General features: G+C 34.7%; 1 long non-coding RNA gene across 1 annotated transcript in view; it reads left to right on the top strand.

Annotated features, from left to right (window-relative positions):
• LOC141553256 (uncharacterized) overlaps positions 1-25,263 on the top strand; it is a 108,184-nt gene that overhangs the window by 5,085 nt on the left and 77,836 nt on the right. The window contains exons 2-4 of the long non-coding RNA XR_012485353.1: positions 5,081-5,157; positions 8,427-8,465; positions 24,068-24,103. This is a non-coding gene — a long non-coding RNA (uncharacterized LOC141553256). The remainder of the gene's footprint in view (positions 1-5,080; positions 5,158-8,426; positions 8,466-24,067; positions 24,104-25,263) is intronic.

The following is a 25,263-nucleotide window of genomic DNA, read 5'->3' as shown; positions in this document are numbered from 1 at the left end:
TACAAACTGGGGCTATGTAGATATAGGGTAAAAGATAAGTAAGATGGAAGTATAATTGGAGAGCTGATTTCTCTTGCCTAGGAAATACTGTGAAATGCCAGTTTAGATGACAAGGGAGAAGACAAAATGAATCTTACAGATACATGAGAAATAAGGTGGATCTTTCATTAGGACTAGCATTCAAACCAAATCTTAAGGTTAAATGACCCTAGGGTACTTTAAAGGGAGAGCAAAGAAAAGATGAAGAAAGACAGCCACTGGATTCCCATGTCCTGGACTGAAGAGAAAACCTAGATTGCTTTAGCAGGCAGGCTTTGAAGAAGAGACAGAGGCTTCCCTGAGGAGAAATGAAGAAGATTAATCAGAGCAGTGATGAAGCTCCTGAAAATGACTTATATACTAGGAGATAAAATCACTAGTCAGAGGCAAGAGAAGAGGCCAAATAAGAAATTGGATAAGGAGCCTAAAGGAGTCAAGGAAAGAAGTGAAGAATCAAAGAATAATAATTAAACCATGTACAAAGGGGGCACTTGGGAATGTTGAGGAAGAGAAATTGAAAAATAGGAGTAACACACAAAATACCTGGTTGAGTATAGTTTATTGTGAGGTGATCCCTACATCAGACGTGATTTAATATGATTTTCTCCTCTATTCAAAATTGGCTTTTTGATGAAGTAGTTTTGCTCTGCTTCTCCTGTACAAAGAACATCTGGAAGGGGAATGGATCATCCTCAGGAAGTGAGGCAAGCCTGGAGTTTTGGAGTGTGAAGAGAAACATAAATTCAAATTTAAATTCACAGTCCACCTAGTATGTAACCTTGGGTGTTGTATAATTTCTCTGGGCTGTCTCTGTGTGTGTGTGTGTGTGTGTGTGTGTGTGTGTGTGTGTATGTGTGTGTGTGTGTGTGTGGGTGGGTGTGTATGTGTGTACTCATTGTAACAGTCTATCAAATACCACAGATGCTCAGTGATCTATCTTCAAAAACAGAGTTTTCTGTTGTTATTTCAGATCAACATTAAATCATATTTATTAAAACCACTTCCAGCATAGGGTGCATTTCCCGATACTGGAGAAACAGACACTATCCCTGCCCTCAAGGCATTTATATTCTAATTGGGAAAAATAACCTAATTGGCCAATTTAGATACAAGCTATCCATCTCAGGCTAAGTCCATATAATGGCAAGCATTTGGCTAAAAAATGAAATAGAATCAACCAGAAATTAGAATTAGCTAAATATTTCTATTTAACTGAATTTTAATTCCTATATAGACATTATTTCTATTGACTTTTTGTGGGAAGTTGTGATGTCAAACAAATGTAGCCTCAAAATATGAATATTGCAGAGTAACCATAAGGCTATTTGGTACAGTAGAAAGAATGCTGGATTTGGAATCAGAAGTTCTATCTTGGCCACTTTCTACCTAGGTAGTATTGCATAACTACCTTCAGTTAGTTATAGTGTTAGTTCTTTTATCTGTAAGGTGGGAATAAGTCATACAATTCAACAAACACATATTAAGCATCTACTGTGTAGAGTTCATTAGCCTAGATACATGGATAGATTACAAGTTTAAATGACAATTTTTTTTGTTTTGACAATTCAAAGATAAAGTCTAAGAGAAAACTATGATATATTCATTGATAATCATAATGCAAAATAATACCTGAACAGTGGCTTATAAAGGAAAAAACAAAGTGCAATGTGAGGTTTGAGAGGGAAAATTAATATTGATTTTATAGATTAATAGAGGCTTCCTGGAGGAACCAGTATTTTATTTGTAATGCATTCCACAGGTGAAGTTGAGGCTTTGAGGCTTAGGAGGAAAAACGTGTATGTGTGTGTGCGTGTGTGCAGAATAGCATGAGCAAAAACAGTGTTTAGGGAATATAATTATAGTAATGGTTAGAATTCTTATAGCACTTTAACTACATAGGATCTCATTTGAAGTAGATGTTATGAGTTGCCTCATTTTACAGATAAGGAAAATGGGTCAACAGAGGTTAAATGCCTTGCCCATGGTCATACCAGTGTCTATGAAGTGGAATTTTTACTCAAGTCTTTATGACTCTAAATCCAGCACTCTATCCACTATGCCCTATTTTCCCCCTCCTTTGATTTTCTGGTTCATGTTGGCCACAGCTTAGAGTGTAAGGGTGGAGTTTATAATGAACTGTGGCTAGAAAGATGCCAGATTGTGGAGGGCTTGTTGTGAAGAAAGTGCTTTGTAAATGATGATGTGCTATAGAAATATGGAATATTGTTATGGAGACTAGTATGCAGAGTAATCATAGTCATTGAAACAAACAAAAAAAACTTGAACTTTAGATGGTAGGCAGCAAAAAGCCATTGAAGATGTTTGAGTAAGAAAATGGCTTTATATGAGGAAAATACCTGGCAGAAATATGGAAAATAGATTGTACAGTGGAATCAACAACAAAATCTGGTAAAATTATTAAATGGTAATAATAATACCAGATAATATTTATATAATAGTTAGAAATTTCCAAAGCATTTGACAAATATTATCTCATTTGATCCTCGCAATAACCCTGTGAATTATGTATTATGATTACTCCTCTGTAGAAATGAGAAAATGGCAGGCCTCTATAATTCATCCAGAATCACACAGTAATTTTCTGAAATTGGATTTGAATTCAAGACTTTATGATTCTAGATCCAGTACTCTCTTCAATGCACTATAAGAAATGATGAAGACAGAGAAGAATGGGAAAACATATAAGCCTATAGAAAATGAAATAAGCAAAATCTGAAAAAAACAATATATAAAATTGTTGTCACGATATAAATGGGAAGAGCACCAACAATAATTGAAACCGAATATAGACAATTCAATTAAGGAAGTTGCACCCTAAAGGAGAGGTCAAGAAATGCATTTCCTTCCCACTTGCAAAGGTGGGGAGACTATGAATGTGGAGCATTGTATATATTAGCAAACTTGGTTGTGTTATTTCTTTCTTGCTGAACTTTTCTACTCCTCTTTCTATTTTATTTTTTTTACAAAGCGGAGGATGGGAGAATGGTATGTTTAGAAATAAAAAAAAAATCTGTGATTACAAAAAGAAGGAAAGAAAAATAGAAGAGATGAAAGGAAGGAAGGAAGGAGAGAGGGAAAGAAGGAAAGAAGGAGGGAAAAGGAAAGAAGAAAAGAAGGAAACAAGGAAGGAAGGGAGGTAGGAAGGAAAAAAGGAAAGGAGAGAGAGGAAGGAAGAAGGAAGGAAGGAAGGAGAGGAAAGAAGAAGGAAGGAGGGAGAGGAAGAAAAGAAGTAAGGAGAAAAAGGAAGGAGAGAAGGAAGGGAAGGAAAGAAAAGACAGAAAAAGAGGGAAAAGAAGGGAAAAGAAAAAAAAGATAGGAAAAGAAAGGAAAAGGAAGAAAGAAAAAAGAAATATCAATATTATAAATATAAATAGCAATAAAAACACACATAAGAATCTTCCAGGCAAATTGACATCAAGGATGTATGGTCATAAGAATAAGGTAAGACACACATCTCAAACAGTTTGAGTGTGGTTAAATCCACCCAAATCTGAAGCTGATGAAAAATTAGAGGTGAGATAGAAGGAAAAAAGTGAAAACCTAAGGTTTCAAAAAGGGGAGATGTGCTGAAAAGTGGTCACAGAGTATGCAAAAAATGTAAAGTCAGAGGAGAAACAGATGTTGGAAGGAAGATAATATTCTGGGTTTTTGATATGTTGGGTTTCAAGTGAAACCCAACCCAGATGAGTGGGCAATCAAACTTGGGTCACCTCCCTCAGTTGGGTTTTTGTGGGAGTCTGAGCTAACGCATGCCATCCTGCTTCATCTCTGAAAGGGATGCTTTTGTGGGTGTCTCAAGAGAATAGAGCGAGGGATGCTCGCTGCTTTCCACTTCCATCCCTTGCCTGGCACCTAGCACAGCACCCACAAGCATTCCCTAATGAATCCCAAAGCTGAATTGAATCAGAAATCACCTGGAACCCCTTGGAATGAAAGTGTAGCCTGGGACTCAGGGTATGATCTTCCTTTTCTCTCCTTAGCTGCTTGAAGGAGGCCATTTGTTGTTATGCAGAGAAAGGCACAGCTTGAAGACAGCCATGAAACATTCTTTCCAGGGCACACAGCAATACACCTGCTGAGTTATGAACCTGATGAATCATTTGCCTAGTTATCTTGCTAGTCATGCCGAACTGGAGGCCACTTTTCAAACCAGGCACATCCCAGCCCATTTTCATTCCTGTTTTTTTTTTTTTTTTTTTTTTTTTTTTTTTTTTAATATGAGACCTGTGTTTTTTATGAAGCTCCTTTTCCTTCCTCTTCAGAAAGGCTGACCTTGCCCTTCCTTGTAATAATCTTGCAAATACAGTCATCAGAGAGAAGGCCTCTTCTTCCTTCTCCACTGCCCTTATATTGTTTCTAATGTGATTTACTGTATGTTCAGTAAATGAGATTGGGCCACTTGTTTTATTTACATAATAAAACAAAGCACAGATATTACCCACAGGAAAAGTTAATCACAGGGCACAGCCTCACCATTTCTTCCCTTTGGGAAAACAAAGAAACAAATCCCAAATACTCCTTATTCATTTCATTACACCTTTTTGGCAAGTCTCAATGACCTGCTTGTTTAACTAGTCTGACAGTTTGTTTTTGAATTTGCTACTTGCAAAAGCAAACATCCTTTCTTTTTTTCTTTGGACTGCTGGTCCTTTCCCTTCCCCACTTCATTCCTCAAATGAGGGCTTGCAAAGATCACTGAAATTAATGAAAATCAAAATCATAACTACATGAAACTAGAGGACTATTCTGGCTCCAAGGGGCTCTGTTTGGCCGTATCACATTGCATTCTGGCATTATGTGATGTAAGGGCTTCACTTAGGTTAATCAAAATGTAACCCCAAGCCTTACTCAAAACACCTGTTGAAGCTCTATTTACCCAAGAGAATATAAATTTCTTTTGGCTCCAGGTCCATAGCCCATTTGGATAATAATAATTTCCTAGGTCTGAAAAGTGCTTTATACTTTCCCACAAATGATGATGTTCATAAAAATCTTTTCAAATCTTCAAATCTATTTAAAGGTGAGATACTTCATAGCAATGAAAACAGCTTTGGATTGGAAGTCTGAAGACATGCTCTAGTTCTTACTCTATCATTGGTAAGCAAGTCATTCATTTTCTCTTTCATGGATAAATTAATGAAAAAAAATTTGCCATCTCATCTGTCCACTATTCCCCCAAATGAATAATTAAAAGAAAAAAAAACTTCTCATTACAAAAATGTAGAGTCCAGCAAAAAATAAAAACATCTCACATTGGTCATGTCCAAAAAATTAATACATCATTTTGAATTGTAAGTTTGTCAACATCTCTGGCAGAAGGTAGGATTCTTTGGTCCTCTAAACTTGTGGTTTATCATTGCCTTAGCCAGAATTCTAGAGAGTTTTAAAGTTCCCATTACTTATAATGTCACATAAATTTTTCTTCATGTTTTTACTCAATTCTACAAGAGTACATAGAGTTCTTCCCAGTTTTCTCTGAAATTGTCCTATTTGTCATTTCTTATGACACAATATATTTCATTAATTCACATACCAGAATCTTTCTAGAAATTTCCCAATGGGTAGGAAATATGCTTTGTTTATAATTTTGAGGCTGATACAAAAATATGCTATAAACATAAATATTATATATACATACATATGTACATGTGAATTCTCCATTTTTAATTTTAATCTCTAAATATCCTTTGGTTAAAGACCTAATAATGAGAAAAAATCATTTATTTTCTCAGCATAAGAGAAATAGAATAAGAGAATAGAATGCTGTGCTTGGATTCAGAAAGATTTTCCTTCAAAAACTAATTTAGACACTTAAAGGCTATATGACTATGGAAAAATCAACTAACTAGCAAACCTTTACTAAGCACTTATTATTAACCAGACATTATGTTTAGCATTGGGGATACAAAGACAAAAAACAATTAGACCTTTTAACTCTCTGATCCTTTTTCCTAATATGTATAATAAGGTATAGTACCTACCATCTTGATTATTGTGAGCTTCAAATGGGATTATGCACACACATATATAAATGCATTCATACAAATATATGTTTGCACACATGTGCAATATATATAATATAATATTATAATATATAATATTAATATATTATAATATATTATATATTATCATAATTATAATATATAATATATATAATATAATATATAATAATATATTATATAATATATAATCATGCATATATCACACATGGGTGTATATATGTGTCTATACACACACACAAATATATGTATCATGGGTAGTCATGGGATAGTGGCTAGAGTACTAGACGTAGAATCAGGAAGATCTGATTTCAAATCCAACCTCAGATATTTATTAGTTGTATGATCCTGGGCAAGTCACTTAACCCTGTTTGCGTCAGGTTCCTCATATGTAAAATGGGCTGAAAGAAATACCAACTTACTCTCAGTCCAAAAGGAGTCACACAGAGTGGGACACAAGTGAAAATGATCACACACACACACACACACACACACACACACACACACACACACACACACATATATATACAAACACAATGCCACTACAATTTTAAAAGAAATTTTAAATTCTCTATTGGAGAATTTCTCAATCGACTTTCCTCTATTTTAGGAAACATAGAATAAAAAAGGAAAGGGACAGAGGCAGTGAAGTATAAGAGATCCCCCTTTTAGATCTTGACTGATCCATTTGCATATTAAAATATAAAGAAATATTTGAGGGAGAAGTGGCCAAAAAAAGTTGTAGGGGGGGAGGAACTGCATCAATTCTCTTTTTTCTAGTTAATTTTTCATCAACTACTCATGGCTTTTGTGAATCTGAGGAATTGAGAGTTTTAAAAAAGAAAAATCCAACCTTTATATCCTCAGAGTCAATCAACAAATGTTCGTTAGGTGACTGTTGTGTTCTAGGTATTGGGGATACAAAAAAGATCAAAAAAACAGTCTTTGCTCTTGAGGAGTCTAATAGAAGAAATATTAGTCAATTGAAAAGAAAGCCAGCTATGGAGAATGAACCTGAGTTTTAAGAATTCATTATTTACCTTCTCTTTTATATTATTTTTTTGAGAATTTAACAAGAGGGGAAAGGGGGGATTTCTCTCTCCTCCCCTCATCATAGGCAGTGGTATCTCAAAGCAAATGAAAACATACTCCATGCAGCCTGAGAGGAGAGTCCACCTGAGAAATCTGGGACTCACCCTGAATCTGGGACTCTACTTGGAAGATGGTCCCAGAGGTAATAGTATAGATGGTTCTGCCATTATGGATCCTATTTGTTCTGAAAGTGCATAAACATCACCTAAGCCAGATTGTCATCTGAATTCCAAAGTGGAGATGATAGTTACTATATAGTAAAGTAGCATCCATCAAAACTGCATCTAATGGTGTTCAGTGGAATGGTCTCCAATAGATTGTGATACCAAGATCCACAGGGGTAACACAAAATCATTACTATCCTTGAAGTATCTTTGAAGCATATAAGGCATAAATTGCCCTACTTTCCTTGGACATGTGTTCCTTATATATGGGCTTCTCTAACTTATCAAATGTGTATGCTTTTACAAAAGTCCATTCCAGATTAGTAGCGATATCTAGTTGCTATGGTTCTTATTATGCCATTTTAGTAAATGACTTTGTTTTTAGTTAAATGTGTCCTTTGAATGACCAGAAACAAGACAAACACTGGTGGGAGCTAATGAATTATATAGTTTAGGAGTAAAGACTCACAAAATACTTTGGGATCTGGAATTGACATTCCATCAGAGGATCTAATCTGTGATGTGGGGGAAGGTGACCCTAGAGTGCCATATATAAATCTTAATTGCTATTTACTACCACCATCACCATCATCATTTCTGTGCCTCAGTATCCACATGTATAAAATAAGTGAATAATACATTTTCCACATTCCTCACTGGGCTGCTGGGAAAATCAAATGAGTTAACGAATATAGAAATGTACTCAAAGTACAATATCTCACACAACATTAGTGGCTCTATTTAACAATACTCAACAAATTTTATTTCAATTAATAGCCCCTCACTTTGTATTAGGAGAGGAAATAGGAAATAGAAACTATTTTTCTTATACTTAAGGCTCAGTAAGATGTAAGACTGAGGAGAGATAGCTATTAGGCAGTACCAATATGAAAGAGAGCATATGACACTTTTTTGGCTCAAGAATTCTTTCAATTCTTTGGAATTTGAGTCAAGTAAAACTATGATCAAGTCACTTAAAATCTCTGTCTCAGTTGCCTCATTTGTCAAATGGACATAATATTATATAACATTACATAATATTATAAACTCACTGGTGTATAAACTCATTTGTAAACTTCAAGTTCTAGTAAATTGTTATTGTTATTTCCAGGTGCACCTGACATAACCAGCTTGAATTAAATATCTCAAGGTAACTATAAATGAGCTTTCCTACTATCTTCCTACATTGGGAAGTCATTTTTTTAAAGTTCAATTTCATTTTAGTTTATCAGAACTGAACCCAGTTCAGTGATCACATGAGCAGTAAAGGTCCTTGTTCGTTAATTTATCTAATAATTATTAAGTACCTAAAATGTACAAAGCATCCAACTAGGAATACAAGAATAAAGTGCCTTCATGGAGCTTACAGTCAAATCAAATAAAAGAGTCATGATATGTCAGCTCATTGATATCATCAACATAGTGTTTTCAAGAAAGAAACTTTATTATTACAAATGATAATATAAATATGAAATTAAAAGGCTTATTCTATGATCTGAGGACTGTAAATGACTTTTCGATTTTGCATTTCCTGCTAGAAATGACAAGAAATACAATCAGCACTAGAAAAAAAATCACTATCCACTATGAATTCACACATTAGCCCTTTCAGAAATTAGATGGAATTAAAACCAGAATTAACAAAACTAAAATCTTTCAGGTGATGTTGCCTTGCTTATATTAAGTAATTGACAATTATCTCAATAATTCTGTCGAAAGAAGTTGGAAAATGGCAACATTGGATAATTAAAATAGATAGCTTTACTAGTATGAGCAGAATGATAGAGTTTTGGTGATTGATTTACAATGTTCTGGAATTTTACCCAGAAAACACCAACTCTTTATAATTACTTTTTATGTAGATAGTAATATTATAGAAATAAGACTGTGTTGGAAGATAGGAGATCTGAAGTTCAGTCTTGGTTCAATCATTATTATAGTATATCTTGAGCAGGTCCTTAAAAGGTCTTGGTGTGCTTCTCTGTAAAATAACATGTTTGGATTAGTTAATATTTAAATTCTTTTTAATCTCTAAAATGATCCTAAAATTAATTTTGTTTTAGGAATCTTTGATACTTTTGCAATATGATTTAAGATCATTGAAGCCACATTTGTACATTTATAGAGTAATAACACTGAAAGGTACCTTAAGGACCATCTGATCTCTCTCATTTTTCGGATTAAAAAAAAAACTAAGACATGGAGAAATTAAGTAAAATCTAGAAACAGAATCTGATCCCAGGTTTTCAAGACTCTAAAGCCAGTGATATTTCCAATATACCACAGGTATTATGAAAGCAAAATTGGGGATTTATAATATGCAGTAAGCGATATTTTATAAATACACATTTTCTTTTCCCTTGGTTTTCCTTGCTACTTTTAACTAGTGAATTATGTATTTTTAACTAAACATTTAACTTTACAGAGAAAAGGAATGGCCTAAAAGATTACAATTACCGTGATGGGGTAGACCAATGAGACTGAGAAATAGACTTTCTTAGGAGTCATGAAAACATTGATTTTTATTTGATTCCCAAGTGACAAGAATTAGCCATGCAATTTTTTTGCTGAGTTGTGTTGAGTCATTTGATTCACCAACAGCACAAAATGTCACACTATCAGTTAGACTAAGAGGATGGGATAGCTATATATGAGCCCTTCACAACATCACTCCATTTAGAGATACATCCTACAACACAGCTGGTAAGAATAACTTAAGCAAAGTGTTCCTTTGCCTCCAAGGGAAAATCTATCTTTTAATAACTGAATAATTCATCTGTTCTTGATTCCCAGGACCAGATTATGACCTGAAGTTACTGCAATCCTACAGGAAATCAAGTTTGATTTTGTAATATAGTCAAATGAGTACTTTAGAGTGCCATGTCTGAGATCAATAAGGAAGCAGTAACTACATTTACTGTCATATGATGATATTGATGTAAAAACATAATGGTCAAAATTATAAAATCAATTTCATAATTTAATCAGAAATGTTTATTGATACTGTTAAAGTTGAATTCAATAGCTTCTGGTATGTAGTTAATTTCCTACCTGTCAGAAAAATGTATTGAAATGTTCTTTCTTGAAAATGATTGGAGTTAATTCAGTAGAGAAAATATCAAAGTTCCATGATGCTAATAGATGCAGATTTCTTTTCTCTCTTGCTTCTGTCTGTATACAGACTAGAAGCTTTTTGCTCGACTTTTCTTATAGATATTATATATTTAGATACTACTGATATTTCAGTAGTCAGTTCCCAAAACATCTTTTGGGGATGAAAAGAGAGCATTTTTGGAATGAAAGCACCAAATAAATAGAAAATATGTGTTTGGTATTGGGATATATGTCACATTTTAAAAATGTTAAGTAATCCTGAAGATAAATGTGAAAAAAAATAAAGCTCTGGAGGCTGAACATCTTTGGTGATTTGACTTTGCCACCAGCTACTGGTTTTGATCTATATTCATGTTAAGTGGGAAGCTATTTAATTGAAGCTAGAAGTCACTTACTAGAGATTTTGCAAGTATAACTGGTATTTTTAAATAATCACTGCAAAGAGTGATAGACTACGCAGCTGATTCCATTTTAAGGGGATCAGAGGATGAACAGAGGAGAAAGAATCCCCAAAATTAGGTGATTCAGATCAGTGAAACATCTCAATATCCTAAAATTTATCAGAACACTTCCTCCATCCATTAATGAAAACATATGTAATAAGTACCTGCTATGCACTAGAAAATGTTTTAGGGACTGGACAGACAGACAAAAACGAAACAATCCCTACCCTAAAGAAGCTCATATTATATCACAGGAGACAACAGGTAGCCAGCCTGGAGTCAGGAAGACGTCTTTTCTTGAGTTCCCAAGGTTTCTGACCTCAGACATGTAATTACCTTTGTGACCCTTGGTAAGGCATTTAACCCTGTTTGCTCAGTTTCCTCATCTGTAAAATGATCTGGAGAAGGAAGTGGTAAACCATTCCAGTATTTTTGCCAAGAAAACTCTAAATGGGGTCATGAAGAGTAGTACAGGACTGAAAATATGAATGAACAACAACAACAAATAGTTCACCTGCTTCTGCTCATTTACCTTTTCATTAGTTCATACTAATGGGAGTAAGATATGCTATATAAAAAGATTCAACAAAACTTAGAAACTGATTGGATATGAGGACTGAAATAGAAACAGGAGAAGGAGAGGGAGTGGGAAAGGAAAAGGAATAAATAGTATGGTTTTCCTAAAGGAAATAAAAGGTAGGATAACCAGAGTGGAGGACTTTGCAAGAGAATGATCCAGCTATTCCTTTAAGATTAAAACAAAGGAGGAGAGAATGAGGTAGGAAGTAGAAGGGGTTGTGAACTAAGAGAGGAGACAGATGCTCTCAATTTTTTATGTAAAGTAGTAGTTGAGGTTCTCTACTGAAGATGATGGGAAGAAATATTTTAGGGCAGTGGTATCAAGATCAAATAGAAATGGGGACCACTAAAACCATAATAAGGTGTGGACCACATATTTACTTAGAAAGCCACATATTAATGTTGCCTATGTCCTATTTTAATTTTATTTATTTTGTTAAATATTTCTCCTTTACATATTAATCTAGTTCTGACTGCACATGAAGGTTTTATAAGCTGTGTTTGATACATCTGGTGTAGAGAATTTGAAAGGATAAGAAAAGGTTTAGACTCTCCCTGGGTCAATCAGAAAATAATAAAGGTATTTTCAAGTTTGATGAGAACCCAAGTGAGTTTAACATAAATACTTGATGGACTCAGTTGGCATAGCTTTCTTTGTGTCTCCTTTCATATAAATAAACCTCTGGTCAGAGTTTGGCAAGAACTGAATGGCAATGGAATAAAAGTGTAAGGGATTCAAGGATAATTGTGAGTGAGTGTTGATAGCAAAAGGAAAAGTGAAAGTGATACCAGGGATTAAGGAACATGCCTTTTCTTCATCCTTGTCAAGGAGCATGAGAGAATATGCTACAGAGAATGTCTGGAAGATATTCTCTTCCAAAGGAGCCAATTTTCCATAAGCACAGGAAGAAGGAGTGAAAAGATGAAGTGGAAAGATAAGGCAAAAAAGTATGGGGATTGAGGAAGGGAAGGGAATAAGCATTTAAATATCACCTGCTATTTGCCAAAAATTATCCTGCTTTTTAAAAAATAAATATTATTTCATCTGATCCTCATAACAACCCTGTAAGGTAAGTGCTACCACCTCCATTTTGTAGTTGAAGAAACTAAGATAAATACAGTATAAGGATTTTGCAGAGGAATTACAAGAGGAAGTGGAAGTTTGCTAGTCATAAAACTGAGAAAATACCAGTTCATGGAGGCACAAGAGCCAAGACCCAAAGATGTTGGAGGGTTATGCTAACTTGTTCTTCTCTTTCTGTTTGTCATCCAGCAGAAGACTTTCAGGGACTCTTGGACATTCTCAGGATCTTTTCCTCTCTCTTTTTAGAAATTCTGTCCCTTTTTTTGTCAGTTAGAACAAGATAAGATAGAATCCATGAAAGTCGACTTAAAAAAAAACACACTACTTTTGCTTCTTCCTAATCTCACCTTCTAATCAGAATATAATTATTTACCCAATCCCACTGAGTGACTTCCATTCTATATTCATGTTTCCCCTCTTTCCTATTGAATAGCTAATTAAAGATAGGGAACTTCTTTAGTAAAACAAATACTCCTGGGAGTTTTTACAATACAAATGAAAGGTCACAGGTGCTCAGTTTATATTTTTGTGTGTATGCATGCACATAAATGTGTTTATAATTATATATATATAAACTACATATATAGGTATATAGTATACATATATATGTTTATATATATATATATAGTATATGACTATAGTCAGAACAAAGTAATTTTAAAGCATTTTGTATTTTTTAAAATAACTATAACAATATTTTGTATAAACTCTAAGAATTGAAGCATGGTCTAGTACAGTAATCTTCAAACTTTTTTTTTAAATTTTGCTCCTCTATAATTCTAAAAAAAATCATGTACTCCCAATGTGGGTATAGTTGCTTATTTATAAATCACATAGTACTACACTATTGTACAGATTTTATTACTTACATAAAAATAGAAATTATTAAAAGAATGTGATAAAGATGAAATGACATTTAATCATGGAGTCACTGAAGTAGGGGAATGACATAATCAAATCAGTATTTTAGAAATATCAATTTAGCAGCAACATATTTGTGTATGAATTGGTAATAGCTCAGGTGAAAGGTAATGAGGAATTGAATGATAGTAGTAGAAGGGTAAGTGGAAAGGAAATGGATTTTAGGAAATAGAATTGATAAGTCTGATAACTGATTGAATGTGTGGAGTGAGGGAGAGTTAAGAGTCAAAGGTGACACTGATGTTATGAACCTATATGACTGAAAGGCTATGAAAAGACAGGTTTTGGGATAAAGACAATATAGTGAAGTCTTCAATACATATCATGAAGCATTCATGTTTATGTAACCTTTGTGAGTCACTGTGCCCCATCAAAAATGAAAATCATGATGGGGACTGCTCACTTACATACTAGATGAATGTGTGTATATGTAAATGTATTTATATAGAGATGTATACATATATGAATATATTTATGTAAAACTATACATATTTCTATTTGTAAGTTCTCTTTCTGGAATGGAGACCCTATTAGTTAATTTAGGTATTTATGATACTTCAAATGAACTAGTCATTAAAAGTTAGGCTTATGACAATATTTCTGTTACTATGTACAACATTCTCTTGGTTCTGCTCATTTCACTTTTCAGTATTTCATGCCTTTCCATGTTCTTCTATAAACAACTAGCTCATCATTTCTCATAGCACAGTTGTATTCCATCACAATAATATTTAACTTGTTTAGCCATTCCCCAGTTGAATTTCCAGTTCTTTGCCACCACAAAAAAAAACTGTTATAAATATTTTAGAATGTACAAGTTGTTTTTCTTTTCTCCTAACCACCTTGGAATAAAACCTAATAGTGGTAATGCTAGGTCAAAAGGTATACATGCTTTTATAACTCTTTGGGCATAATTTCATATTATTCTCCGAAGTGGTTGGATCAATTCACAATTTCATCAACAGTGAATTAATGTTCTAATTTTTCCATATCCCTTTCAAATATTTGCCATTTTATCCTTTTATCATTGTGGAATCTGATAACTATAAAATGATATCTCAAAATTATTTTATTCTCTAATGAATATTGATTTATAGCATTTTCATATGAGTATAGTTTTGATTTATTCCCATTTATATATTTTGACCATTTGTCAACTGGGAAATGACCTTCCTTTTTTAAAAAATAGGCTTATATTAATATTTTATTTTTTTACATAATTACTGCTGTCCTTTCCTCCTCTCAGAGAGTTATCCATATAACAAATAGTATATTTTATAAAGGAAAAAAATTAGCACAAGTGGTTAATACATTGCAAAAGAGTGAAAACATACAACATATAACACATCTAACACCTTAGAGGTGTCTTCTATCTCTTGCTTTGAGTCTTACTGGATCTTTATAATTTTGATACATTTACTTGTGGGTTTTTAACTTAAATTTTTAACTTAAATTGTTGTAGTGACTCTAGATATTTTTTGGCTCTGTTTTTTGTTTTTATTAAGTCTTTTTTCTGTCATGTCCAATGTTTTCTTATCCCATTTGGGATTTTCTTGGCAAAGATACTGGAGTAGTTTTGCTATTTTCTTCTCCAACCCATTTTATAGATGAGGAAATGAGGAAAACAATGTTTAGTAACTTGCCCAGATTCATACTAGTAAGTATCTGAAGCCAGAATTTAATTCATGAAGAGGAGGCTTCCTGATTCAAGCCCAGCATTCTATCTACTATGGTACCTGCCCTGGCTTTACTTATTTCACTCTGCACCAGTTCATATAGGTCTTCCCATACTTCTCTGTATTCACCACTCATTATTTCTAACAACAGTGTAATATTCCAATACATTCATGTGCCACATTTGTTTATCTGTTAATCAACAGATAAGCTGTTCTACTTTATTTCCGATTCATATGTATTATAAAAAAGTGCAGGTATAAATAGTTTAGAGTATATTAGAAGGCTATTTCACCTTCCAATTCCACAGGCAACTTTACTAAAACTGTCAGTTACAGGAGAGTTGCTGATCTTCACTGGTACAGGGAGCCTCTGATGCCTATGAGATCATAATTCCGGACATGAATGAATGAATAAATAACAAACAAATAAATAAAATCTGAGTCATTTTTTTTTTATGGAATTCCTTTTGCATACAATCTTAGATAATGGTACTCATTGCTACAATCCCATTTAATCTTCTATAATCTTCATGCTTTGATTTTTAGCTGTTTTCATCTCTTTTCATGTTCAGAGTCTGTTTTCTTTATTTCTGGCCCTTTAGCTGGTCGTTCAGAAATCTGCAGATGCTATCCATTCAATGAATAATGAGGCATTGCTTTAACCAATTTGTCTTTTGTAGGCAAAAACTCTAAATCATGGATTAAGTACTTTCCATTTTCCTCTAAACAATTTGTCCATCTTTTTTGATGAGTGCATTGGACAGCATCTAGTTGTATTCCAATTAAAGAAATTGACAGGTATTCCAGATGAACAAGTATTGGGACTCAGAGCTTAAGAGGAGGCTAGGAGCTAGGATTTATTAAATTGGGGCTAGATTTTACCCAAATAATTATCCAGCAATTTTAGTAATCGGGAATTGCTCCCCCGCTACAAAAACTCATTTCTTTAACAACAAAATTCTCATGGCAATGTTACAAGTTTATAAATCAGTCAATAAACATTTATTAAGTATCTATTCTGTTCCAGACACTGAGATAAGGGACAAGGATATAAAAAAGGGAAAACATAGTCCCTGCTCTCAAGGAACTTAGGAACTAATGAGAGAAAACATGAGTACAGCTATGTTCAATAAGAACTGGAAAAGGTAATTAAAGGAGGGAATGTAACAATTCATTAGAAATGATCAAGAAAGGCTTCTTGTAGAATGTGGGATTTCAGATAGGACTTAAAGAAAATCAGAAAGTAGAGAAGAGAAAGCACTATATGCTGGCATGGGAGATAGACATTGAAATTGCCTGATTTTCAGAGATAGTATGTCTTGTTTGAAGAACCACAAGGAAATTAGTATTATTGGATTATAGAATATGTGACAGGGAAAGTAAGGTAGAGGAGTCTAGATAGGCATATATGTGATGCAGATTATGGAGAGCTTTAAATGCAAACTAAAAAATTTTGCATTTGATCCTGGGGATGATTGAGAACCATTGAATCTATTAAGTAGGAAGATGACATGGACAGATCTGGGTTTTAGGAAGGTCGCTTTGATAGATTAATGCAATTTGATAGCTTGCAGTAAGGAGACACTTGTGCTGATGATAATAACCAAAAACCTATTGCAATAGTATAGACATTAGATGGTTGAGGGCCTGCATTTGGAGGAGGAGCATCAGAGAAGAGAATTGAGTATACATGAAAATGGTTATAAAGGTAAATCCATAAGACTTGGCAACAGATTGTACATGGAAGAGAGGTAAGAAAGATGGAGGATTTGAAGATGATACCTTAATTGAGTGCATAGTAATAGGAAAACTAGGAAGGGAGGAAGGCTTGGGGGAAAATAATAAGTTCAAATTTGAACATTTTAATATATCTGTGGGCATGCAGTTTGAAATATCTGATAGGCAGTTGAAGATATGAGCCTGGGGAGGTTAGTAATATGGTACAGTGGATAGAACATTGGTCCTTAAGTCAGCAGGACTCAAGTTCAAAAACAGTCTCAGGCTTCCTAACTTACTAAGTGTGTAACATTGGGCAAGTCACCTAATCCAAATTTCCTTGCCAAAAAAAAAATCCCTAAGACGATATGAGACTAGTAGTTAGGGTAAATGTTAAGACTAGGTTTATAGATCTGAGAATCATCAGCATAGGCATGATAATTAAATTCATGGGGACTGATGAGAATATAGAGTAAAATGACATGGAGTCAGGAGAGGAGAAGCCCATTACAGAGCCTTCGGGGACACCTATTCTTAGTGGGCATCATTATCCAACAAAAAAGACCAACAAATAGTGATGAAACAGATAGGAGGACTAGAAGAGAGTTACATCTGGAAAAATCCAGAGATTAAGAGTACCAAAAAGAAGAGGGTGAACAAATGTGAAAAACTGGTGGTGCTGAGGAATGAGCATTTATTAGCTTCTTACTATGTGATTGATACTATTCTAAGTCCTGTATAAGTATTCCCTCTTCTTATCCTCACAATAAACTTATAAGGTAAGTGCTATTATTATACCCATTTTTACAGTTGAAGAAATTGAGACAGAATGTTGTCCAGGGTCACACAGTTAGTTTTTGAGGCTGGATTTTAATTCATGTATAGGTCCAGCACTCTAACCACTATACCATCTAACTGCCTCTAGCTAGAAAGGCCAAGAAGAATGAGAATTGAGAAAATGTCATTAGATTTGGCAATTAAGAGATCATTTGGAAACTTTGGAGAAAAATGATGAAGCTGCATGCCATATTGCAGAGTTAAGAAGAGGAGAGGAAAGAAGGTGGAGTAACTAATTATAGATGAGCTTCTCAAAAAATTGAATCACAAAAGAGAGGAGAGATATGAGATGAGAGTTATTGAAGGTTTTTTGAGGATAGGGGAGACACTGGAATTTTTGTGAGAAGCAGTTAGTAGACAAGGAGAGACTGAAAAACAAGGATAGATATGGACAACAAAGGGAATAAGGTAATGGAGAAGATCAGACAGAACAGACTCATTTGTGTTTGTACAGTGATTAACCTTTGCAAGGAGGACTACCACTTCATGAGACAGGAGTGAAGCCAGAATTTGTGGCAAAGACATCTGGGAGATGAGAAATAAGAAAGTGGGGAAAGGAAAATCTGGGAATGACCTTATTTCTTTGGTCAAATATGATATTGAGAGGGTCCTAAGGTAAAAGGATTGGTGAGTACTTAGAAGTCAAGGAGGTATGAAAAGATTTGAGAAAACTTCTGGGGTAAATAGCATAATGAGTTAAGTAGAGAAGAATAAAACAATTGCCTTATTGCAGTGAGGGCCTAGTTGAAATTATGTATTCATGGAATTCTAAGATCTTAGGCAATTCAAATGATTCAAAAAATATTGGAGAGACACATTATTGTCTCTATAGAAAAGTGTGTAGAGTGTAGCATATTACCAATGATGACTTGAAGATAAGAAATGACATAAAAAGATATCATTGAGAATATGTATGTCTGGAAAAGCAAATGGACCTGTCATAAAAAATGGAGAGTAATAGATTAATAGCCTGAAGCTTCCATAGGATCCATAAAAATAAGAATCACAAGGAGACTTCTAGTGCATTAGGTAAACAGCATTAGATAAACAGGATTTATGGAAAGCACAGGAATCCTAAAGAACAATAGATGGATGGGTTGTGATCTGCATTCATAGAAGGAGAAGCCACATGAATTTGATTACAGATATATTGATATATTAAAGTAAAATGAAGATCAAGTTGAAAAAAAGCTAAGTGACTTGTTCAAAGTCACAGAGCTAGTTTGGGCAGGACCTGGTTCAAAACCTAATTCTCCTGATTTCCCAAACCAGTGATCTTTTCTCTTTCTTTCTGGTTTTCTACTTCTTTCCCTTCCTTAAAAGCTCAATTCCCTTATAATGCCATCCCTGTCCCCTCCAACTCATCAGATTATCTGCATCTTTTGACTTAGGAGAGCATTTTTGTCTCCTATTCATTTGTTACTCAAGATGTCATCTTTTCATTTTTTCTACTTTATCTCTTTATATACTCACTTAATATATAATCTACACAAAGATTGCCATTTGTCTCCCATGCCCAATAAGTTTTCTGACCTGTCTCTTCTCTCATCACTAGATCATCGACTTCTGTCTTCAGAGACAAAAGCAAAGCAAACTACTGGACTCTTCACATTTGATTGGCAATCTGGGATGGGGGCTCAGCCAGATGCTACTATTCTTTCTCATTTTTATACTTGGAGTTGGGCTCAGTCTTTACCGATGGCATTATTTGGAACTTGATGGGACACCAGCTGCTCAAGCAGCCTTTCCTTAATATGGAGTTTCTACAAAGGGAAAGCAGAGTGGCTTTATTTGCATATGAAGCTGTTTTCTATGGTAGTGCTGGGAATATTAAGTGGGGTACAACTTGAAACTCTGGAGGCTTGAGTCCTTAGCAATGATTTAGGGAGACCTGTTGCAAATGAGCCTAGTTAAATTTGCAATCTGTGCATCCAAGGGCTTTGATTCAAACACTGAGAGTATCTTTTCAAATCAGTTAGGACTTTCCTAAAGCTGACTAGGTTCACAGCTAAACCTTTATAAACATAAAATATGTGTACTGAAAGGTACATAAAAGAAGTAGAAGATATAGGTTCTGCCTTTGGTTGTTTTCCATCTAGTTTGGAAAATTGATATATTACATATATATCACACTAAAGCTTGTCCATAACTTTATATGCATTTTTTTCTTCTGTGCCTCTCAACATTGGGTGTAGATTTGAATTTTATAAATCAATGAGCACTTGGTTTACTCCTATATCCCAGGCATTGTGCTGGATGTTGTGAATATAAAAGGAAACTGAGACTCAGTATTGGTAAATGTGAGTGGTAGAAGTTGAAGCCATTTCTTCATGACTGCAATTTAGCACTCTGTCCACTATATGATACTGTCCCTCTGGAGAGCTAAGTTGTTCATGGAAGAAATGATTTGAAAACAATTCCCAAGGTCCAATTATGAAAGTGTGGGAGAGATTCGAGCTGTTAAAGTTCAGATGGAATTCAAAGAGAGGAGAAGATCATTATGTCTCTTCTACCACTACATGTACAATTGATTTCCCAGTAGAGTTAAGGATAAGAATAAGATCTTTTTTCTCCCTGCTGCTGTATCCATCTCTAGTTTTCAGATAAGCATATGTGTTGAATTGACTATAATTTTTAAAGCTGACATTAGCTATTGCTCTTAATATAATAATCTATCATGATGTCTTATTCATTAGGGAATTTTAAAAGCAGATTTCCTTTTCTTAAGAAAACTTCACAGGGCTTCTTGTCCCCTCTCTTTATCAATAATTCAAACTATCTTAAGAATTCTGGAAACAGCTAGGTGGCACAGTGGGTACAGTGCCATGTCTAGAATCAGGAAGACTCATCTTCTTGAGTTCAAATCCAACTTTAGACACTTGATAGCTATCTGACTGTGGGAAAGTCACTTAACTCTATTTGCCTCAGTTTCTTCATCTGTAAGATGAGCTAGAGAAGAAAATAACAAACCACACCAATATCTTTGCCAAGAAAATTTAGGTCACAAAAAGTCAGACATGACTGGAAAAAAACTGAGCTGATAGAATTTCAGGATCTGGAATGATTTTTAGAAGTTTAGCTTCTTGCTTTAAATACATAAAATTTATGTATTTTAGGTTTTACATGGCTTTATTTTACAGATGTTAACTCATTCGATCCTTATAATAAACCTGGGAGGAAGACTGAGGTAGAGAGAGGCAAAGAGATTTGCCTAGAATCATACAGCTGGTAGTGAGTAAATTAGGAATCTTTCTGATTCAAGTCAAGGCAAACTTTCAAACAGAGAAGAGGACTATAGTCAAAATAGGCATTTAAGTCCCTCATCAGTCTCCTGGCTTGGTCCTTTGATGTGTTGGCCCATTTTTGTACCCCGACGAAAAAAAAATCTTACTGGGTCTCTTCTACCTTTCCTTCCCTGCTGATTACTGAAGGAACTGTGGGAGGATCCTACTCACTAACAGTTATCAAATGTTGCTGCTGCTTGTAATTCCTGTGCTTCTCATGCCCCACATTCAGGTGCCATATGTTGTGATACAGGACCCACCTTCCAGTGGGTCTAATTCAGATCTGTAAAATGGATCTCTTTATATGAGAGGATAGTGATGATACAAGGAGATTGAGAGGCAGTTGCATTGTCTGATTTCTTTCCTCTTCCCTCTTGCCTCCAATTTATTTCATTCCCCATCCACAAGGAACATCTTTGTCAGCAAAGACTGCTTAGCAACTCCTTCAGATGTTGAAGAAGACTTCACAGCTGAGAAGACTCTCGAAGAATTGACCTGCTCCTTCTCCTAGGCACTTTTCATCTTAGGGATTTCTCTCCTTTTTGCACTTCAATGTCACTGTATTTTCTTTTCTTTTTTTTTTTTTTTTCTTCCTATATATCGAACCTTTCTTTGTTAATTATTTTGGCCACTTCATCCAGATCATACCCAGTAAATGTGAGTATTCATCAAAATTCTGTCTCCCCACTCTTTTCTCTTTCAGTGATCTCATTGTATCATATGAGTTTAATCATAATCTCTATGTTCTTAACTCCAAGATCTATATAATCAGGGTCGGTCTCTCCCCTGAGCTTCAGTCCCTCATAATCAATTGTCTATTAGACAATTTGAGTTGGATGTTCCAGAGACACTTCAAACTCAGCATGTTCAAAATAGAACGCATTGTCTTTGCATCCAAAAGTCACCCTCCTCCACACTTTTCTATTTCTCTTGACGCTCCCACCATTTTTTTAATCTTTAAGGTCTGTAACCTTATTGACTACCATTGAATCCTTAATTTTCCTGGCCATTCTAACCAATCAGTTATTCCATCCTGTTGTTTCTACTTCCACAAAACCTTTTGTAGCTGATCTCTAGTCTCCATCCAAGAATTATGCTCTTATTTCAGATCCTCTTCATTTCTCAAATTTTGACAACTGCTTCGCTTCCTAAATGATCTTCCTATCCTGTTTTACCTTATTTCAGTCTGTCCTTCACACTGTTGCCAAAATTATTTTCCTTAAGAACAGAGCTGAATGTGTGACTTTCCTTTGTAATAAACTTCAGTGACTCCTATTGCCTCTAGAATAAAAAAAAATCCCCTGCTTAGTTTTTTAATTTTAAAAAAATATATTAAAATTGAACTTTAATACAAAAAGACAGAAATAATTTCCATGTACATAGCACAACATAAAAAAGAAACTTCAATATAAAATCATGAATTTCCATTTCACACTTCCTGTTTTTTTAAACTATGTAATAAATATTTCACATTATTTTCAAAGATGTTCTATTTTTCTGTTTCTTTCTAAGTTTTCTTTTGTGCTCTGCTTTTTTTGCCTATCTTCTTTTAACATCCTGCCTTAGAGAAAGTGACCATTATATGTGTGTGTACTTATGTTGATCAGTTCTTTCATTCAATGTGGATAGCTTCTTTCTTCATAGGTTATTTATACTTGATTTGTGTTATGGATCAGAACTCTGAACTTGAAATAAAGAATGTTTACAAAGTACTAAGTGGAATTGAAAAGACAATGGTTAAAGCTAGTTTAGCATTGATTTAATCCTACAACAAATAATGGTTTCCTAGTGATACAATGATTGGTTTATACTCAGTGTAGAGCATATAAGCAAGAAGCTCTCAGAGCCAAAAAAGACAAGTACACTAGAAGCTCTTGGAGGCTGAGACAGATTCATTCCATCATCCACCTTTGTAGTGGCGGGCACAGCGCAACAGGAGATTTGAGTGGCCCATAAGTATTCTCAGTGGATGTAGGACTGTCCTGTGGGTGGGATTCTGTCCATATTGAGATAGCTTTGTAATGGGTGATGGCTCTTTTGCTGGTTGGCTGTGTGTGTATGACCTCACAGGCCCTTTATAAGCCCACTGCAGATAGCAGTCGCTCTCTTTAACCTGGCTCCGTAACCTGGGGTAGCCAAGCCAAGCCAAGCTGATGGATAGCCAAGAGGTAAGGAGTTTGGTAGAGAACACGTGGGTCTTCAGACCAGGTGTTCACTAGGAAGCTGATAAGTCAGGGCATTATGTGAGTAGGTATAATAAAGGATTTTAAGATTACATGTGGCTGTCCTTGAGTGTGCTACTGGTTATTAAACTATAGATTCAAGAGATCATGGCCAGAGACCTTTGAAGGCCTCAGAGGAGGCGAGTCGGGTAGAGTTGACACTGCAAAAGTCAGTGGTCAAAGGTACTCTATTGGGCCTAGGGCAGACTAATAATTGTAACTGCCAGGAGGGCATGTTACAGGTTTATACTCAGTATAGAGCATATAAGCAAGAAGCTCTCAGAGCCAAAAGAGACAAGTACACTAGAAGCTCTTGGAGGCTGAGACAGATTTATTCCATCGTCTACCTTTGTGGTGGCTGCAAGCTGAAGCACAAACCTTTGGAGTTGGGAAGATTCCCAAGTCAGAGAAGGCAGGCGGGAGCTCAAGCTCTCAGAACCAAGGAGAGAGATAGGCCTCCAGCAAAACTAGCTGAGCCCCAAGTGAAGGAGACAAGACTTTGAAGGAGATAATAAAGGATTTGGACTTTAACACCTGGCTGCACTTGTGGTGATTACTGTACTGAAAGGAAGCCTGCTCCCAAGACCCCCAGAGATCCTAAGAAAACCAAAAAGGAGAACATTACATTTTGGCGAGAATACTACATTTTGGCAAGAACATTACAGATTTGAGTTATTATAATATTAAAAATGATTTAATCATTCAAAGTTGTTCTATTCATTTCAATGTATAATTTTTGTAATATATTGTTGTAGTCTCCTAGCTAGTATTTTATTTAGGATATTTGTACAAATTGGATAATGGATTAATTATTTTGGCTAATTAATCAAATTGGTATATAATTTTACTTCTCTCTTTCTGTTCTTTCTGATTTAGGTATCATCATCATATTTCTTTTATAAAAGAAGTTTGGTAAGACTCCTTTTCCTATTTTAAATTATTTAATATTAGAATTAGTTGATCATTAAGTGTTTTTTAAAATGCATTTGAAAATCCATCTGGTACTGATGCTGTTTTCATTTATGGTTTGTTCCATTTCTTTAGATATTCTCTTTGCTTTTTTCTAATACCTTTCAAAACTTGGCCTCTACATACTCTTCCAATCTAATTGTAAATTATTGGCTTTCTTTCTGTTTTCCAGTACAACATTCCAACTCTCTTCTACACTTTTGTCTGATTATGTTTCCTCACCTCTGCTGAAGAAAATCTCTCTCTTTCTTCAAAACGTAGCTCAAGCGCCATCTTTCATGTGGAATCTTTCTTGATCCTTTCTAGTCTTAGAGCCCTATCTTTCAAACTACTTTGTATTTATTTTTATATGTCTGCTTGTGGTCTTACCCATTTTAATAAAAATTCCTTGAGAGTGGGAATTATTTCATTTCTTCTCCCTGGCACATAGTAAGTACTTAATAATTGTTTCCTGATTGATTGGTGATTGGTAAGAGAATTAGATATTACTGTCATATATAGTATGTAGGATTTTTGGTAGTCCAATGGGTGAATTTTGTGAGCAGAAGAAATCTCAAAGCATTAGTTTCTAATGCTCATTAAACAAATTTCTTCAGACTGAATGAATCAGGATCTTTGTGCCTCTTTTAGTTCCATTCAAAGTCAATGTACACAAATAGACGCAACCTATGTATGTATTTATTCTATTCAGACAGTGAGCAAGAATGTACTATAAAATTCAAAGAAACTCATGGGTCATAACCACATTATAGGCGCAAAAATGAGATACATTCTGAAAACTCTGTCCAGACTTTTAGAACAATGAGTAATTCTTTTGAGAATGTTCAGACAATGTGGGGAAACAGTTACCAAAGCCACAGGAATTCTAGGATTAAAGGCCTGAGTAGTGGAATATGAGTCTAAAGAGATGATGACGGATCACCCAATTCTCTCCTAAGACCATCCTTGGAATACCATTATGATCGCAGTTCTGGTCGACATAGCTTCATAAGGTCAAAGTTGTAATTGAGAAGGAGCAAAGAAAAGAAATGAAGTTGAAATTGGAACTACAGAGAATAAACTTTGAGGATGGGACTCAGATCCTTAATCTTTTAAAGATACTT

This window comes from Sminthopsis crassicaudata, chromosome 2, assembly GCF_048593235.1.
Source record: "Sminthopsis crassicaudata isolate SCR6 chromosome 2, ASM4859323v1, whole genome shotgun sequence".
Lineage (NCBI taxonomy): Eukaryota > Metazoa > Chordata > Mammalia > Dasyuromorphia > Dasyuridae > Sminthopsis > Sminthopsis crassicaudata.
The sequence above is the reverse complement of the archived record's forward strand: the minus strand, read 5'-3'. Positions and strand labels throughout refer to the sequence as shown.